This window comes from Gallus gallus, chromosome Z (genome assembly GCF_016699485.2).
Source record: "Gallus gallus isolate bGalGal1 chromosome Z, bGalGal1.mat.broiler.GRCg7b, whole genome shotgun sequence".
NCBI classification, from domain to species: Eukaryota; Metazoa; Chordata; class Aves; order Galliformes; family Phasianidae; genus Gallus; species Gallus gallus.
Window position 1 is genome coordinate 83,418,854 of NC_052572.1, and position 20,093 is coordinate 83,438,946.

The 20,093-nt window shown below is 47.6% G+C and overlaps 1 long non-coding RNA gene across 1 annotated transcript; it reads right to left on the bottom strand.

Moving 5' to 3' along the window:
• Positions 1-15,854: 15,854 nt before the first annotated feature.
• On the bottom strand, positions 15,855-18,306 carry LOC107052436. Its single transcript, XR_001464931.4, has 2 exons — positions 18,102-18,306; positions 15,855-17,565 (listed from the first exon to the last, which is right to left on the bottom strand). It is a non-coding gene; the product is annotated as an uncharacterized LOC107052436 (long non-coding RNA).
• Between the last annotated feature and the right edge of the window lie 1,787 nt (positions 18,307-20,093).

Genomic DNA, 20,093 nt, shown 5'->3' on the forward strand with positions numbered 1-20,093 from the left:
CATGTGCTGAACTGCTGTACTGTCATATGCTGCAGTGTGATACTGGTCAGCAGTGCTCAAGGTGCATCTTATCTCATGAAACAGGGAAGATGCCCATTGTTGCCACTTTTCTCTTGATGCATCACTGATACACGAACTGACTAAATATAATGTCTTTCCCAGAGTGAAGTGAAATTCTTGTGGTGTTTTCTTGAGATGGCTCTTTGCATGTGTCATCAGTATCTGCATCCTTATACTTTGCTGAAATCAGAGTTCATTAAGAGTCCTGCCATGGAATTAACTACCGCTGACTGGTTCAGCAAGCTTCCGAAGTTGAATGACACCTTGGAGAATTGTGCCATGTTCATCTATTTAGAAAAAATAAGGCCATGTAACTTCCCTCAATGATCTTTCATCCCTCGGAAACAGATCTTCTCAAAACTTAGAGAAAAATTCCAGTTCTAGGAAGTGCCTCGTACACTAAGGCTTTTGTAACATTTGAAGAATGACTTGCCATGTATGTAGGCTGAGCTTGGGCTTATATTCTTTGTATACTTTTCTGTGTTCAAAATAAATTTCTATAGACAGAAATCAGCCTGGATTTTGGCTACAGACTGTGTGTAAGCACCCTGCCCGAGCATATAAATCACACATTTAGCTTTAATGACAACTTTGTGAAGGAGTTGACAACTGGGGCCTATTTGCAGAGCCCTGGATTGTACAGCTGTTTCATGCACCACTGCGTGTTGCAAGCAAGGCTGTACAGATAGTTACAGCAATAACAAAGTCCATGAGATTTAAGTGGGCTATACTATTTAAGCAGGCATCTCCTGCCTTGTGAATAAGGGAATGATAGCCCACTCAGTGTAGTAAAGTGTGTTGCAGTTTGAAATAGTAATGATTTTCCTTTGCGTAGTGTGCCTTAAAAGAAAATTACTCTCTGCATGACTTTTATCTTGACAGCCCCTTTATCAATAGCAATAAGAATCCACATCACTTCTAGAAAATATGATTAAGGATTCTACTGTACTTAGAAAGAAAAGAGAGTTATGAAAGATGGCCAGGTCTTTCCCTGGCCAGAGGACATAAATGAGGTCAGTCTGAAGTAAAGTACAATACAATCTATGTGAGTTTCTGAGTGACATCCAAAGCCTTTGGTTAAATAGCATTACAATGAAGAAGGAAACTGCAGCCAACAAAATACCAGTAGGTGAAATTCTTCTCAGCTGAGGTTAATCCAGAAAGTTAGGGAGAAAAAACTTAAAAGGTTATTAATTTGGAAAGAGGCAAAAATTTGCATGAAGAGTTATCCAGAAGGATGAAGTTGAACTCTGTTTAACCCAGGACCTCGTGTGTTTGGGATGCCATTACAGAGGACTGTACGGATTTCTACCGGATATTGAATCATTCTTAAATTTGGTGGGGACTCTCCATAAACCTCCCAAGGCATACACAGAAAACCACTCATGTGCTGTATTGGAGTCTTCTTCAATAACCACAGGAATTTTAACAAAACAGTTGGTTTCCACATACTTGAAATGTACAGCAGCATTTGTTGTTGCTAAGTTACTTGCTGGTTTTCTAAAATATATAGGGCTCCCTTTTGCAATTGTACAACTACTTAGAAATATTGTATTATTGCTAATCATCTGTGCCACATACATAGATCAGGAACAGGACACAATCCGGTTCGCTCTCTGCATTTTGGAGCAATCTGAAGTTATAAATAAAAAGATGGCCCTTGGAAATGAAGGCCTTTGGTAGAGGTGAAAGGCCTGTGGCTGATCTTGTTGTATTTTATTTCCGTGTAATTAGTCCTGAATAACAAAACACAGAGTTTGTTCTTGTTTTGCAAAAACATTTTCTTGTGGTCTTTTTCTTTCTGATGTTGAGTGAAGTTGGGGAGAAAGGATGATGGGTGTTTTCTGCACTATATGAAACTTACTTCTCTGAAGAAAATTAAAAAAAACCAGAATGTTTATGTGCTCATTTGAGCAGATATATTTTTGGGGGGCTGAGTAATTATGGGACTAAGTCATAAGAATCTGACCTCCTTGTTGATAGCCTTAGAGATCAGTGAGAACTACTCTACATCTGGTCCTTCAAAAACAGCTGAAATATCGTGATGGGGTCCTGGTCTCACACCTCTACTAGGCAGCCACTTTTATTACTACTTACTTACTCAGAAATTCTATCTCTGAAGAATATACTCCTGCCCTGGGGGGATTATCACAATGGGAAAAATTTACATGAGAAATTATAGATATTCAGTATCTTGTTGAAACCTGGGAGATGTGATTTCACCCCTAAACTCTCTCCTTCTTTTCAAGTAGGACAGTGTAAAAGCACAGAAGGTGCCTGCAGTGAACTGCAGGATTGCATGGGCCCACTACCATTAAAGGTGCAAGTATATAGCTTTTTCACAACGTGCCTTGCATATGAGAGATGGTTCTTGAAAGCTAGACTTTGTATGTCATTAAAAACTAATGTCAAGCACAAATTAAAAAAACTCACTAATTTCGAAAAGTAAGAATCTCAATCAGGACAGGAATCCTTCAGGACGTGTGTATATACATATACATTTTTAAACCTAGACTTTCACTTCATTATTATTCCTCAACAGACTTGAAAGGTGGGCCTGGGTGAATCTAATGAGGTTCAACACAGCAAAGTGCAAGGTTTTGCACTTGGGCCAGAGGAATCCCAGGCATATATACAGACTGGAAGGAGCAGCCCTTGAGAGCAGCTCTGCAGAGAAAGACCTGGGGATCCTGGTGGGTGACAAACTTAACATGAGCCAGCAGTGTGCTCTTGCAGCTCAGAAAGCAAATGGTATCCTGAGCTCCATCTGAAGAGGGGTCGCCAGCAGGGATAGTGAGGTGATTGTCCCTCTCTACTCTGCTCTTGTGAGGCCCCACCTGGAGTACTGTGTCCAGGTGTAGAGCCCCCAATACAAGAAAGTCAGAGAGCTGTTGGAGAGGGTCCAGAGGAGGGCCACAAAGATTATCAGAGGGCTGGAGCACCTCCCCTATGAAGACAGGCTGAGGGAGCTGGGCTTGTTCAGCCTGGAGAAGAGAAGGCTGCAGGGTGACCTCACTGCAGCCTTTCAGTACCTGAAGGGAGCCTATAAACAGGAGGGGAGTCAACTCTTTGAAAGGGTAGATAACAGCAGGACAAGGGGAAATGGTTTTAAACTGAAGAAGGGAAGATTTAGGTAGGATGTCAGGAGGAAGTTCTTTACTATGAGAGTGGTAAGGAGCTGGAACAGCTGCCCAGAGACGCTGTGGATGCCCGTCCCTGGAGGTGTTCAAGGCCGGGTTGGATGGGGCCTTGTGGAGCCTGGTCTAGGATTAAATGTGGAGGTTGGTGGCCCTGCCTGCGGCAGATTCATGATCCTTGAGGTCCCTTCCAACCCAGGCCATTCTGTGATTCTGTGTGATCTGTGCTGATCACAGCACAGAAGAGCAGACTTTTGGTGCAAACTAGTTTACTTCACCTCAGTATAATGTTGTTCTACCTCTGGGTCTCTTTTGTTTTGTTTCATTTTATTTTTTTTTTCAATCTAGCAGCTGTTACTATTGATTAACAGTGATACTACACTTTGAACTCAATAGGATATTGTACTGTATTATGTAAAAAAAATCCGTAAAGCCTTTATGAGCCATACAAGTGAGAGGCTTCAGGAAGAGAGATACCAATGTGAAGCGCATTCATCAGCCATACCAGTCCACTCTATTTCCTAAACTGAGCAACTGTTGCAGCTGAATTACTGCTCGATGCCTATTTTTGCTTCACAGCATCATAGAGCTATTCAAGGAAGCAAACAGTGGTAAAGGTCTCTTTCTTTCAGATCAAATAGTCTTCATAACTACCTGTTCTGGATATAGAAGATGAATTTAATTTCTGCATTTCCTACTGTCATCTCCTAACTGGAGAGTAGCTGATTTTTTCTGTCAGTAAGCTAATGAAAATTACAATGGAAGATTTTCTCAAACTTTGCCGATCTCTTTCTTACATCCATTCAGCTTCATCTATAAAGTGAACTTTGAGCTGCCTTTGGTCATGGTCCTCTGGCAACTCCTTAAGTTTCTTGGGATTTCTCTTAATATATAAGGTCCTACTGCAGTCAAGGCTATGAATATCTGTCTTGGATTCAGATATCTGTCCTTGCCATCATCAAATATTGTTTCTTGCTGCTAGACTTCCCAAATTCACAAGTCCATTCCTTCCTTTTCCCACTTCTCCCACACTTTCTCCTGGATGTCTAAGCTCTTCCTCCAGCAGAAAATTGCTCTTGAATTGCTTCTCCAGGCTCTTTTTCAACCTCCCCAGTGCCTTCTACAGCCAACAACCTTCTCCACCCTGTTTATTTGCACATTGGAGAGAGCAACATCAGGGCTGGCAGTAACATGCTGCTGAAGACATTCAGTGCCTTAGAAATGACCAGAGAAAGCACTGTGTTCTCTCTATAAGGGTGTGGGAAGGAATCAAAGGAATTCAGCTAAGTGCAAACTGAATATGAGATGAGAAACCTAATCAACAGAACAGTTCTGAAGGAAAGCAAATAGTTAAGCTTCCATTTTTACCTTGGGTGTCTGACTAAAAGTCAGTTTGCTTTATGATTAAGAATGATCTTTTCAGGTGTCTGAGAGAGGAATGTGAAATCCAGCAGTAAAAAGATGAATCAGAGTCTGTTGTGGTTGATTTGTAAACTCCCACTGCATAGCATAAGATAACAAATCCCAAGACCTGAATTCTTCCATACTCAGGAGAATCAACGACAATAAGGCAATCATTTTTTTTCTGTCCTGAAGCACTAGGTTTTCCAGTATAACAAGAGGGCCTGACTTAACTGTTCAATAAACATTGACCATAAATGTTCTTTAATCCCTTTGTTATCTGATTTTCCCATTGATTCTTCCTTAACAACCTCTTTGTTTTCAGTCATCAACCTAGAAAAATAAGGAAGTTGGTGCTCAATCAAAAAAATTATTTTAGTATCTAACATGAGAACTGCATGTCAGTTAAATACTGTGTTCTGTGCTTTAGAACTGACTCTACAGGTTTCTTGTGTATTTTCACCTGGAAGATATTGATAGCCAGGGCCTATGTCTCTGAGCTGTCCAAGATGTGGAGAGGCTGTTCAGCACATTCCTCACACCTCACTAAGATCCAGAAATGAGACAAGTTTTCATCTACTTTCCTGAGGAATCCTGATTGATAAGAAGCTCTCACAAAACACTTGGACATGTGGCACTGCACAAAATGCCACCTTTCAGTACGTAAAGGAAGGCTATAGAAAGAAGGGAGATTGACTCTTTAGCAGGGTCTATTGTGACAAGACAAGGGGAAATGTTTTCAAACAAACTGGAGAGTTACTTTGAAAATAAGGAAGAAGTTTTTTACAGTAATGGTGGTGAGGCTCTGGCGCAGGTTGCCCAGGTATGTGGTGTATGCCTCATCCCTGGAGACATTCAAGGTTAAGTTGGACCAGATCCTGAGCAACCTGATAGATCTGTAGATATTGATGGCAGTGGAGTTGGACTAGATGACCTTAAGGGGTCATCTTCAGTGATTCTGTGATTCTATGACTTTGACCTGCTGGCAGAATAAGAAGTCATACCCTTATTTGATGAAATACCGTCCATTTTATCAAAGTCTGCTTAGTGTAGGATGACAAAATGGTACAAGGATCAGAGCGGAGACACAGAGTTATCACTAAACTGTCAGGGACTCTTTATTTTCCTTTAGAACTTTATTCAGAGAGTATGTACATTAACAACAACAGTTTCGATGGAAGCAGTAAAAGGCTGAGGTACTGCAGTATTGAAGTATTCCACTGCTCAGGACCTATGTTGTGACATCATCTTTGATCCGTGTTTGGTGTTGGTGAAGCTGGGTAAAACTCAATTAATCTTTTTTTACCCACCATATTTGTTATGCCATTGGCAGTATTTATTGGCACTAGCCCTCAAATAAATCTACAACTGTCTTTTGTAGGATGACATACTTTGCTTCCATGTTTATTCTTGTTTGCACAGTAGCTTGTATGTGCTATAAAAAGACTACTATCAGATTACTATTACTATTACTCCTATCAGATACTGCCTGCCCTTCATTTTACCCAGCAGCATTATACCTGCTCACTCAGGATAAAGACAGTGCTTTCTTGAAATGGAGATGCATATGGCCTGGTGGAGGCTGTGTGAGATGTGCAGGATTTCAGTGGGAGCCTGGTGTGCATCCAGAATTTGCAGAGCTTGAAGTGAGAAGATGCAACAAGATCAGTGTTATCACCTATATGTGATGTGGATGCCTGCAGCTACACATATGCAAAAGTTTGGATTTTAATTAGAGAGGCTATACCAGACCTGTGTGATAATTCCCTTTTAGTGTGCTGACTAAACAAATTGAACGCTTGACTGAACAAGGGATAGAAATCAGCTGAAGTGAGCTGGAAACAAATCCACTTTCAGCAAAGCAAACCAAGAACTACACCCTGATTTGTGTTCTCCCTCAAATGACACACTGTGCATATTGTACACTGACACCTCACCTCCTCATCATTTCTAGACTATTTAATCTCCCCTCTGTATTTCTCTGTTTGTAATTTAGTTTCCATTTTCCACTAACTGCATTTTTTTGAAGGAGAAGTCCAAGCATTGTAATTTGAAAAAGGTGAACAAATAGTGACCTTTTCCAAATGGAACACATTTTCACTTCTAGGAAGGCTGAGCAACAAGTGATATTTTAAAAATCTTCCTAAGCTTTTTTTCTTTTTACCCCAGATAGACTTTGATGAATTTATTCATGATTTGTGAACATTTTTTTGTCCCTGTGCTACTTCTTTTTTCCAGTGCAGTAACAAATGTTTTGAATGTTTCATCCAGCTCTAGCTCAGCAACCACCATGTGCATGCAAGAATGAAAACCACTTAAGTGTTATCTTTGTTTTTTTGTACCCTTGATTCCCAGCTCAATGATTTGTGCTCTTTCAGCAGAGTACTTCAGAAGATGCTTAGAGTGCCTGCTGATCTTCAGGGAAACCCCTAGATTTCCTTGTGTATTATTCATGGGGTTTTCCCCATCTGTGGCAGAAAATAACACCACTTTCTGAAAGTTTAGACAAAAGAAAATCTAAGAAAATTAATGGAAGTCCGTTGTTTTGTAACCATAATTTTAGTACCAGGATTCGTAGAAAAGAAAGAATAAATTAATGAAGCTGAAAAATAGAAAATAAAAGGAAGGGGAAAAGAGGAAGGAAGGGAGGAAGGGAGGAAGGGAGGAAGGGAGGAAGGGAGGAAGGGAGGAAGGGAGGAAGGGAGGAAGGGAGGAAGGAAGGAAGGAAGGAAGGAAGGAAGGAAGGAAGGAAGGAAGGAAGGAAGGAAGGAAGGAAGGAAGGAAGGAAGGAAGGAAGGAAGAAAGGAAGGAAGGAAGGAAGGAAGGAAAGAAGGAAGGAAGGAAGGAAGGAAGGAAGGAAGGAAGGAAGGAGGAAGGAAGGAAGAGAAGAATTAGAGATAGCATGCTGCTGTAGATCTGTGTGTATAATTAGCCCATTCAAGGACAGTATTCCAACAGAAAGATCTTTCAACTCAAACTGAGGGCATTGGGCTACAGTGGGGATCTGTACGTGCTCTTTCAATAAAGTGAAGGAGGAGAACAAGCCACTTCTGCAGAGCTCTTTGCTCTGTGTGTCAGGAAATGAGAGTCCTCGGCTACCTGGAGCAATTGTCCCCAAGTCCTAGAGCTGACCAAGCCATTAGAAATAACAGTATGTTTATGTACACATAAATGCCTAGAAAATGTAGCAGGAAAGAATGCCATACCCAGAGAAGACATTTTCACTTATTAATTACTCGTATTTACTAGTTTGCTTTCCAACAGTAGCAGTATCAGCAATGATGTATTTTGATTGACAAAAGACAGCATATCATCTTGGAAATATTAGTATTGATGTGAATGGAATTGGCCACAGCTCCAGGAGTAAGCATGTATGTAAGTTGTTTTTACTCCCTGCTATCTTCACATTCACCTTTTTGTTTGTTTGTTTGTTTGTTTGTTTGTTTCCAGTGGCTCTTAGCGTATGTTCATACCGTGTTAAAAAAGCAGTTGTCCAGTATGCATACACAACTGGTCACAATTGTTGTCTTTCAGTTTTTCAGCAGTATAAAACATCTGTTTTCTACTCACATGTGGCGCAAAATCTCACAGAAGCATTGAGTTTTCCAGTAAAATGAGAGAGGCTGGGTTAAATCTTCAATAACCACTAAATGATAAACACTAAACGTTAAATTTTCTTAATCCCTCTGTTCTCAGATTTTGCCTCTACCTCTTTTTTTGTTTGGTTATGAAACAAAAATAATCAAAACAATGGAAGAAGGTCCTTATCTTCAGTTGAAAAGCACGTGTGCATCTGTAACCTTACACACTCTTTTAAAAGATGGGGGAGTTGAAAGAAAGTTGCATCTTTGACTCTAGATGGAAATTCCTTTTCATAAGGGCTGGAATTCACTGCAGTCTGGTTGAAACATGTTGAGTAAAAAGCTGAAGAGGAAATACTTTTTTATACACTTCAGAATGAAACTAGCAAATATTAAATGATTACTTGTTGTCACATTTTGAGAACAAAAGGCTTAGCATTTACTGGTCTGATTTGGATGGAATTCACCATAGGATAAACTTTTCCACCTTATGTTTCAGTTCTGAGTTCTTCTGTACCTTGAAATAAGTAAACCAAAGGTAAAAGTTCTGTTCTGTATGTTCAGATGAAATGTGACAGCTTAAAAGAATGCTCATTCATTTTCTAGTTTAGCTGCAACAAATACTTGCCCATGTGTTTGTGTGTGACATTCCTATTTGGCTCAGTGTTGTCTTCTGCAGTGTGCACAGACCAGCCTCCAGGCCTTGCCAGGGCACTTCTGAATACCTCACATTGATTACTGTAGACACAGAGCAAACTGGACTGACCTCCAGCTAAGCTACTTGTTGGTGGAGGCTTGAGCCAAACCTGCATCTCTGAGATGGCTTGTTTTTATGCTATTAATACCAGTTGTCAGAGTGCTTGAAAGGGAGTCAGAGAGCCCCTGGAGAAAGATGTAATAATGCACAATGCTGCCTTGTTTTCAATTTTGGATTCTTTTTTTTCATCTACTGGTGGTGAATATCTTGGTTTGCAGGCTAGACTGGGAGAGATTGACGTGCATCTAACAGAAAAGGAAATAAAAGAGCAGATGTGAAATACACTGCTTAAGTAAGACTTAGCTTCAAAACCAGTTCAGACACTGTTCTAGTACACAGTCTTAGCAAATTATGAAAGCAAACCTTCTTCTAGCTCCTTTTCTTCTAAGCACTGTGAATAAAGTGGAGAGCAAATTCTTCTCCTTGAACCGAACCCTTCATCAAGACCAGTTTGGAGTGTAAAGCTTAGCAAATCAGAGATATCCCAAGCCTGACAGCTGCACAATTTTCTAAAATTCACAACATAGAGCTTTGTTGTCTGAATGATGGGCTGCGTGATGGGCTCCTTATTGTCATCCAGGCTGTTCATTTGACACACTGATAGAGGTAGAAGTGGCAACAGAGTCGTTAACTCTTCCTCCTTGGTCTTTGGCTGCCACTTTTAGCGTTGGGTTCATCGACGACCACATAGCAGTGGGTTCAGCAGGAGGACAATACTCACCAGGTTGTACCATACCACACATTTGCCAAATGCCAACGCTAGATGGTGCCCCTAAACTTCCTGTAAGATCTGAAGAAGTCAGCACTTCGTCTTATTAAAACTCGTAAAATCGGCCCATTGATCCAACCTATCCAAATCCCTATGCAGGGCCCTCCTTCCCACAGGCAGACTGACACTTCCTCCAACCTCGTGTCAACTTAATGAGGCTGCACTCCATCCCTTCATCCAGGTCATCAATAAAGATATTGAACAGGACAGGCCCCAGTACGAACCCCTGGGGAACACCACTCGTGACCGGTCACCATCTGGATGTGACTCCATTTACCACCGATCTCTGGGCCTGGCCATCCAGCCAGTTCTTTACCCAGCAGAGAGTGTATCTGTCCAAGCCATGGGCTGCCAGCTTCATCACACAGTTAACCCCATTCAACTGGGATGGGCTCTGTGGCTGAAGGTCTTCTCCTCCTACTCCCACTATGCACCTTAAGCCCCTCAAGGCAGGTCCTGATGGGCGGAGGTGCTCCAGCTGCAAGGTGGGTACTCATTTACCCGTTGTAGGTGTCATCATCTTCACTGCCCCAGCCCCAGCATGTATTTGGGAATCCACTGCTCTTTGCAAATTGCTCTTTGCTCACGGCAGACAGACCTTCAAAATACTGATTGTAGGGTAACCTGGAATTAAAGAGAACAAGACATTTGGGGTTGCGGTGCCCTTTCCATCCAACTACCAGCACACCACTGGGACTTACCATGGATCTTGGCTCTGCTTCAGCAAGCAGAGGAAACCCCTGGGGCCTTTCTGCTCTAAATTTTTCCCAACTGCAAGGAGAAACTGCAGCTGACCCAGGGCTGCTGACAGTCCTACTCTGAGCAGGGCTTGGCGCTGGGTGGAGATAGGCAGTGGCCTGGCCACCAGTGCTGGCCATGTGGGGTCAAACATGGCTTTGACTTCATGGATGAATTTTTACACACCTACGTGGGGGTCCGGCACAGAAAACAGACAGACAAGACAAGCCACAGCTGTGCTGGCAGCAGCCTGGGGATTGCACATGCAGGCAGGCACTCGGTTTGGTGCTGCTCCCAGACACCAAGGCAGATCCCTCTATGGCCTGAAATGAAACAGCCAAAAATATTTTATTTTCCTCTCAAAATAACACCTGACAGACTTTTCTAGTATCATGCATAGTCCTCCTGTGTGAGAAAGCCTTGCTTTCCACGCTGTGCAGAAACAAGTGCCATCTGACACCCCTGAAGCACAAGAATAGACATGGACACCTTCAGGACCCCAGACTCCCAGTTCCTCGCAGCCCTGTGTCTGGCTGTTCAGCCACTGTGCATGGCAGCACACTGCTCTGCCCTGCTTCTCCACTCTCTACTCCAAGCCACCCATTCCCCACAGGGACGTGTGTGCCACCTCAGAATTTTCCTAGGCTCTCCCTGGTGGGTGGGAATGTGCAATGCTGCACTTGGCCTACAACGGTCATGGCAGTATTAGGAAGGAAATGCCCCTCCCAGAGGCATCACACCAAAATCTGAATTTATCCTTGGAGATAAAGGGGTGCCTTGGTTGGCTGTAACACTTGTACGTGTTCCTGTCATCCATGGGAATCAGGTCTACATCACTAAACACAAAGCAGTCACAGCCATATTTCTTCAAAGCCTCCACAAATCCTACATTCAGCATTTTAGCGTCGTTAAATTCTACATCTCCATCCTGGTGTGAAACAAACAAAGATTGAATTAAACAGCAGCAAGCAGCAGTCACTCATCTGTTGCTGGACACCAGCAGCACCATGCAGTGTTTGTGTGCCTTTGGCACCACTGGGACGGGGCACCAAGCTGATCCCAGCAGCAGGGCAACCATATGGCTGGCCCTGGCTCCATGGGGGCACCCGGCCAAATGGCTTGGCATTAAGCCCACTCCACACACATGCATCTTGGTGCTCAGTTTTGTGAGAAAACTCATGGAGCAGAGGACATGGAGATGGAGCATCCCAAAACAGAGATGAAACCGAACGACTCCTCTGGAAGGAGGGAGCTTGCTCTAGCTGCTATGGAGAGAAGCCATGGCCATGCCGGACCGAGATGGGGTGGGCATGAGACCTGGGGCCCTGCTGCTGGCACTGGCTGTGGCTGCACAGGGGGGCCATTGAGCAGCCAGGCCTGACCACCTGAGGAGCTCCCCAGTGGCAGGTGCCTGCAGAGGTGTGGGCCCAGCCTCCTGCACAGAGATGTTTCACGGTCCCCACGGTGGCATATCTGCAGCCAGCAGGTCACTGGGGTGCTCTCAGGTCCGGCAGGGAGGCTGTACCTGTGCACCTGGGGATGCTGGTGGCCTGGGATGGTTGGTCACCCAGCACAGACCCTGGCACCGAACCCCAGGCCTCCACCGTGAGCAGCACAGGGCAGTGCTGAAGGAGATTGGAGCCTTTTGCCAAAACCGAAGCTGCCAACTCCTCCTTGCTCAACCACATCCAGCCTCTCCCTCTCCACAGCTTCAAGCAATGTCAAGCCAAGGAACGCCCAACATGCCTAGCTCCAGCAGCATGTGCGTGCATGTGAGTGTGTAAATCAGCCTCCACGCCCAGCTACACACATCTGGCATGGGATGCCAATCAAAGACAGATAAAATTCAGAGAGCAGCCTCCAGCATCACAAATGGATCCATCCAAACTGGTTAGTGGCTCTGCAGCTTGAGAGCCAAAGAACTGAACTATGGGACAGCCACAGCTAATTTCTGAGCAAAACATTTAACATGAGACTGTTAAACTGAGGTTTTCAAAAGCTTTCAGCGCCTGCCTGGGGCCTAAATGACCTCACAGAGAGAAGTGAGCTTTAGCAGAGGAGGACCTGAGCCAATTCTGGAGTAGGAGGTTCATGCCTTTACTAAGGTAGTGGGAAACGGATCACCATCACAGCAAGAGCTGTGAAACCTTGAGCACAGGAGGGAAAGGAAAGCTGAACAAAGGGGACGGGGAGAGGGAGAGGCTGCAGCTGTGGGAATAGAGGTCTTTGGTCTGTTGGTAAAGGGGCTCACGGCACTGGCACAGCTGGTGTAGCCAGGTGAGCTGACCCACAGGGAACGTTTTTCAGCCACGCCAGAAGCCGGGCCTCAGAAGCAGCACTCAGGGTCTCTCCTCCACCAGGAACTGCACTTGCTCATTTCAAGGGCTTTGCAGAAGATGCTGCCCTTGGAACATCACTACAGGCACAGAACGATGAGGCGCTGGAGGAGGGGGCACAGTAATTTTTAGGGCGATGTAAGGCAGTGGCCGTTGCAATCAGCCTTGCACATCCCTGAAAGCCGTGCCTACTTACAGAGCTAGAGAAGGGAATGTGGCTCCAGGCATTGGTACATTCCAGGCAATTTATCTAGGGGAAGCTACTTAGTTGGATGAGCTGCTGGATTGCACCTGGAAGCGTGCCACAGGATGCACCAACTCCTCAGCAGCTTTGATGCTCACAGCTGGGGCTCCCACCCCATGTATTTCAGTGGCAAAGTGACCACGATGCATTGCCAATGACAGGCTGAGCTGCCTTGTCTGCAGAGGAGGCTCATCTCCAAAGTGTCCCATCCACCTCGCTGCTTTGCTGTCTTCTCAGCATACAGGAGTGCTGATGGTGATAAGCCTGCTTGCGTGCCCAGACAGGATCACACCACTCTGCTCCAAAGGAAAAAGTAATTTATCAGTGGCAACGCTGATGGTGCCACCAACGGCACGACAGCAATGGCAGACAACAGCAAAAGGAATCGTGGCAGGAGGGACATGCTTTGCATGGCGTTGCTTCCCACAGTGGAAGCTCTGGAAGCTCCTGGCTCATGAACATCCACGACCCCCCCTCAGCAGCAGCGTGCTTCCCAGCCAAGAGCACGGCAGCTCTGACAGGGTGGGTGTGCAGAGGGCAAAGACAGCCTGGCTTGACTGACTGGCACCAAATCTCTCTTCAGCAGGATCAGCCCGTTGGATGAGGTGAGCCCTTCCTTGCATCACCCAGGAGGCTGGACAAAGGAAAGGCACAGCTGTGATGAGTGCTAGATGCAGAAGAGAGAGTTAACAGGTTTGGGAGACAGAAAGAAGGCTGTTGAGAAATTATCAGTAGCACTCCTCCTCACAATGAAATCAGTTTTAAATGTAGCGCACATTCTGGTCAACGCTACTCCAACATCCAAGGCAGTGAGCTCTCCTCAAGAACTGTCTTTGCTGTTCTTGCAGTGAGGCAGCTGCTTCTAAGGTCAGCTGGATGCAAAGCACCCAGCCAATACCCTTCACTGGTGTCAGCAGGGACAGCAAAATATGAAAGTCTGGGTGAGCTGTTTTCAAATACAGAATGGCTGCAACAGATGGGCCTGGAACTCGCAGAGCCACGCAGCTGACAGTGAGCAGCAGCGAAATGCCCACCTGCACAAACTGGTGCTGTCCGTTCCTTTTCTGTCGAGACAAGCATTAAACCAAAGGTGCACACGTGGCACCTCCAGCAGTGAGCAGTGCTGCTCCAGTTGCTTGTTTCAAACTATTTTGGCTGCATTTGGGCCACCTGGGCAGTGAGTGGCCTCAAGACCACTGTTACCCAACAACGCTGACCCAGGACAAGAACCATGCTAGGAAAGCATGCAAGCACGCTCGGCTGCAGCTGCTGTCCCATCTGCTAATGCTGTACCTGTCTGTGTTCACCGTGTCAACCTTCCAACCTGATTCCCTTCCTTCAATCTCTTCCTCTTCCCTTCCAGATACCTGCTTGACAATGGAGCTACTGCTGCACACTGAGCCTTGGCCAAAGGCACAGACGTGTGACAGAGCCGTGTGGGCATGGAGCCCTGGCAGCACGTATGGCTCAGGGTTTGCAAGCAGACGTCTTTGGGGCTTGCAGTTGCACAGCTCCAATACAGCACCTGAGTGAGACTTGCCATATGTTTTTAGCTAAAGAACACCTAGGAAACATGAATAAGAGACTGCCAGAAGTTTGCAGAAGATGCAAACTTACACCTAAACACCACAGAAATCATAAAAGGAGGATCTAAGATTTTTTCTGCTGCTTCCCAGCGAAGTCACACACACTTGTATTCACTTGCAGCTCGGGAAGCTGCAAGCCTCTGCCTTCCTCCAGGCAAAACTTTGCCCAGTTTCCAAGAAAACTCACTCATGCCTCTGCTGGCTTCCTCCATCCCTTCTCATGCAGGTAGGTAAGGGCTCTCACACCGCATCATCTGCTCATCCACCAGCTTTTCAGGGAACACGGATGTGAAGCATCACCACCAAGCATCTGACAGACTACAGCTGCTCCTGCACCGCCCTGTCAATCAGGCCTCTCGCACGCCCAGCTTGCTTCTATTGCTCCCCTGGCACAGCCCCGAGCACCACTTGCAGTGGCCCCAATGTGCTCTGCAGCAGGAGGCCATGCAGCTGGCCTGGCTGCTCTCAGTGCTGAGGGCCACTCTGGAGTTCCCTTCTCTTGGCATCCTGAAAAGTGCCCTGCTGATGGCGGAAAACACCTCTTCCTACCCAGGATTCTGGCTTCTGGGAGAAACAGCTGCTTTCCTTTCATGCCTGAGATCTCCCACCAAATAAACAGCTGGATAGTGAAAATTAAAAACGAAAGTATTTTTAAACATGACCGAAGGTGAGACTCCTACTCTACCGTATTGGCCCATGACCTCAGAAGCAGATGTTGGTGGTATGGCAGTAAAGGTTGAGCCTTCCTGCCAGTATTCCACTACATGTTGTTGCTGTGTGACAGCTGGTAGCAGAGGGGCAGTCTGACAGAATGGGTCTGATACGGCACTGCAGATGAAGCAAAGGTGAGGAACTGAATTCCTCCCTTCAGAAGAAAATGACACCCACTGACATTCAGCAGTGCTTGCTTAACATTTATGGAGACCAATTGGCGGATGTTGGCACAGTGAGGTGGTGGGTGGTGTGTTTCAGCAGTGATGCCATCGCAGCACCTGGGAAATGAGTTTTCTCCACTGATGCAGGTTTTGACAAGCGCTGCATGCAGGATCTTGTTCACCTCTGGCAAACAGGCATTCACGATGGTGACTATGTTGAAAACCAGTGTTTTGTAGCCGAGAAGATGCTCGGTGTTATTGTGCATTTTGTATCTGTTGTAGTTACCACTGAAATGCATAGGAGACATTACTTTCAGAGCAACCCATGCAATCCCTTTTGCCTTTCAGTCTTAGAAGCAGCTCTCAGATGGAGCATAGATCCAACATGCTTTTATTACCTTATATTACACAACTTCCTAGACATTAGAAACTTTTAATCCAAATTTGAATTACAGCATTATTTTGCCAGCCTTGATCTATACTTTCAAGTTACAAATAAAGGGAAGTGAACCATAAAAGCATATTACGTTCAGCAGGTTCTTGCAGAGATCACACTTCACTCAGCTCACGTGTTTGTCCAGGAGCCCCATGGCACGGACTGTTGGGTTCTCTCTCTGAGCATCACCAGGGAGAAACCTCTGGGCCTCTGGCAGCAAGTGTGTCACTGGCTGCTCAGAAAGCCTGAGCAGCTTGGTCACACGTCCCCTGCACAATTCATTACATGCCTTCCAGTGAGGGAAGAAAGGGAAAAGGAAGCCCGAGAAGGAGGCATGTCTCCACAAACAAGAGTTTTGTGCTGGGGGAATGGGGCAGATGGAGCCATCCGCTCACAGTGGAGCACTGACACATGGCTTTGGGAACGTGGGGACACCAAAAAGGTCCCTCTTGGATCCCACCCATTATGCCCATTCCTAAAGCAGCTCTGTGCGCAAAGAGGAGGCTGGCACGAATTCTGAGCGAGGGAGAAATGCCTGTGGATATGACCCCTCCTCAGTTCCATGCTGATCACAGAGACACGAGCAGATTATCAGAGCAGATAACTCTGACCAAAATCTGAGGCACGTTAAGGCAGTTTCACAAAAGTTCTCTGCTGCCAAAACTTGAAAGAAGTGGTGAGAAATGCAGTACCACGGAGCAGTCAGGTTCCTCACCAACGTGCTGGCTGAAGACCTCAGAGCCATGTGGGTGAGTGCCAGCCCACACCTGAGAGCACCCTGGTACTGGGGCTGCTGGAAACCAACGAGTCCTGAGCCACGAGGGGCTCTCTGAGCATCCACAACCACCACCCGTGCCCTTGCCTGCACCCGTGCAAAAGCTGCACGGAAGCGATACAGCGACAGTACAAAGTGACAGAATCACATGTCATCACTAAGGTTGGGAAGACCTGTGAGACCATCAAGTCCAGTCACCGACCCGTCGGCGGTATGCCCGCTAATCAGTGCCGCATCTCCACATTTCTGGCACAGCTCTGGGAACGGTGACTCTGTTTTCAGCTGACCATCCGGGCACTGACTGGGTAATGCTCTGAGTCCGGGGGACATGGAACTCTCCCAGCTCCCAGGACTTCAGAGTGCCCGGGAGGTTCAGTGTGAGCGGGCCGGTTGGAGCAAAGCTTTGCTCCAAAGGGGCTGCACATCCCCATGCATAGCCTGAGTACACGGCTACTTGCAGCACTAAGCGATGGGAGGGGAAAAGTGAAAAACACGAATCAAAAACAGCCCAAAACAACCCCCCCCCCCCAAAAAAAAGCAAACAAACAAACAAACAAACCAATCCAATGCAGTCCCTCTTAGTGACTTCAAAACCACCTTCCTAACAACCCCTTCATTTGCTATTCAGTCGCATTGATCCGGCTGACCAGCGAGCACCGAGTGAAACGATGAATTTCTGCGTCGGTTTTGCTACAAGAAACCCACAGGGAGCTTCTCAGAAGTCTCGCAGTGTTCTGCAGCAGGAGGCCACGCAGCTCACCCGGCACGTCGCAGCGCTGGTGGCCAGAGTTCCCTTCTCCTGGCCCCGCTGTTCTGAAACGTGCCCCGCTGATGGCACAAAACGCCCGCTTCTGCCCAGGACTCCAACCTCTGGAAGAAACAGAAGTAACAGAGACGCTTGTAATTTCTCAGCAGGGCGGAGCTGCTGCCCGCCCTCCCGGAGCGAAGCGCAGCGCGGTGCCGTCGGGTCCCTGCGGGAACCCACACTGCGTGGGCAGCGCCCGCCGCGGGAGCCGCCGCCGGACCCTTCCGCTCCTCCCGTCCCCTCGTGCCGGAGGGGAGCCGCGGGCCACAGCAGTTACGGGCGGTAGACGCAGAGCTCGAAGCGGCGGCACGCTGTTCTGCAGGCGGCAGCAGCCCGACTCCGGCCCCGCTCGCAGAGGCGCACGTACCGGGATGCCCCGTTCGGTCCCTCCGTGACACCGGGGCGCTTCGCGAGGTGCTCCCGCCGGAGCCCCGGGGAAAGCGGAGGATGCACAGAGCAGCCGCGGCGTCACCAGGAGCAGTCGGGGGAGGGAAGCGGCACCGCGCCCCATTCCGCTCCCCCCGCCCGGCGCGCTCCCGGGGGGCTCCGGGGTTGCGCTATCGCTGCCCGCGGGGGCGCGGCGGCGGGGGGCGGCACTCACCGAGCAGTGGGGAGGGGTCGGGGCAGAATCTCGGGTCGACGGCGGGCGGGGCGCCGGCGGGGGCTTCAGGGGCTGCCTGCAGGTAGCAGAGTTAGCGTGACCGAGAGAAGCAGCGCGTAGAGGGCGAAGAGGAGGCGGCAGGCCCGCTGCAGCGACGTGCCGGGCAGCATCAGCTCCTTCGCACCGCCGCGCCGACGAGAAGTGCGTGCCGCTTCTCGCCGCAGCCGGCGACGGTGTGGGGGTCGGGAGGGGGCGGCCCCGCGCTGTGCCCGCCGCCTCTGCTCGGCAGGCTGAGCGGTACCGGCAGCACGGGGAGCTGCCCGGGGCGCTGCCCGGGGCTCGGCGCTTCCCCGCGTATCCCCGCGGCCCTCGGGGGAGGTGTTCGCCCGGCGGGGGGTGTCCCCCGCACCGCGTCCCCGCTGGCCCCGGCCGCGCATGTCCCGCTCCGTCGTGCAGCTTCCAGCGAGGGGCTGCAGCGCACCTCTATTGTTGCGCTCCCCTTCAGGTCTGGGAGTTCTGAGGTGTCTTCCCTTGGCAAGGCTGAACTCGCCTCGAGGCCTTTTTTACGGGCTGAAAAGGACCAGGGCACTGAATTCGTCACAGTACCCCTGCCGTGCTGGTGGTACAGCTCCCGGTGGTGTCGGGCCAGCCGCCCCTCTTGCATAAGGATATCACTCATGGCTGTGGCCATGTCTGGCTGAGCCCCGAGGCCCGTCTGGAACAAGCATCAGCACCTCCCAACACCCTGTCCCTAAGCAGCTCTCCTCCTGGGAAGGAGCTTCCAAGCCTCCTGCACTGAGCTGGTGAACACACTGCGGATGCAGGCCTGCATACCAGCCAGTGGCCTTCCTTGTGTTTCCTATTGTCTTGGGAATGGAATTTTGAAGGGGGGTGGGACTTTGGCTCTCCAAGAGCAATCTTGGATCTGTGCAAATCTACCTTTCTTGGGATAAAGGAGCTCTGTGCATCTGGCATGACAAGGAGCTCAGGACTTGATACCTCCGTGCTCTTTCCCTGTGGCTTCCAGTCACTGCTTGGAAGTACCTCTGCACTTTTTTTGGCACAGGAAAGCTCTCAGAGAAACAGTTGAAGTACGTGACCAGAGACATTTTCCCCCTCTTTTTCCTCTTTTCTGATTTCTCATTCTTTCTGATACATTATGGAAGTTAGTCCAATAAGTGCTAATAATTTTGTTGGACCAGATACTGTTAGCATCAAGATGATAAGGCAGCTGCCTGTGACACTAATGCTGTCACTGCCAGTGTTCTCAGCCAACAACCAACTAAATGCCAGCTCATAAACTGCCTTTGAAAATGAGCACGCCTAGCTTCCAAAGCCTTGAGGCTTGCTGTACCTCTCTTATGGGCTAATGAGCAAAAGGCAACCCCCTGTATGAGTGGTATAACACCACCGCTGTTTTTTTCCATGGCATCACTGTCTTGCTGTTACTGAACATGACTTCGGAAGCAGGGCAAGGGTCGAAGATGAAGGAATACTGTATTGTAGCCAGAAGTCATTTGCATTCTGCTTAGTTGGAGGTGTGAAGTCATGAGAGAATGATTAAATGTATGAGTACATGTGGGTATGTAACGGCACCTTCTGCTTTTAATGAACCAGAGAATAAGGAGGCAGAAATGCATGCTTTACAGGAGAAAATGCGTGCATGCATGCATGCCTTTTGGCTCTCCTGCACACCACACTTCTGCCCTCTCCAGCTGGTCACTGCGGCTGTCTCTACCCCAACCCAGCCAAATACAAACCCTTGGAGCTCTCACTTTGCCACATCACCAGATCGACTCCTGGCTCCCCATCTTCACTGTAGTGGTGATGTTCTTTTCTGCTGAAGGTAATTTGTAGCTTTTTTTTTTTTTTCCTCTCTACAAAGAACTGCTGTTTAACTATACTGCTGTGCTGCACACGAGCACACCTGCAAGTGCACCGTGCCTAATGACTTGCAAGTCTGATTTTAATCAACGATGACATTTGGAGGGC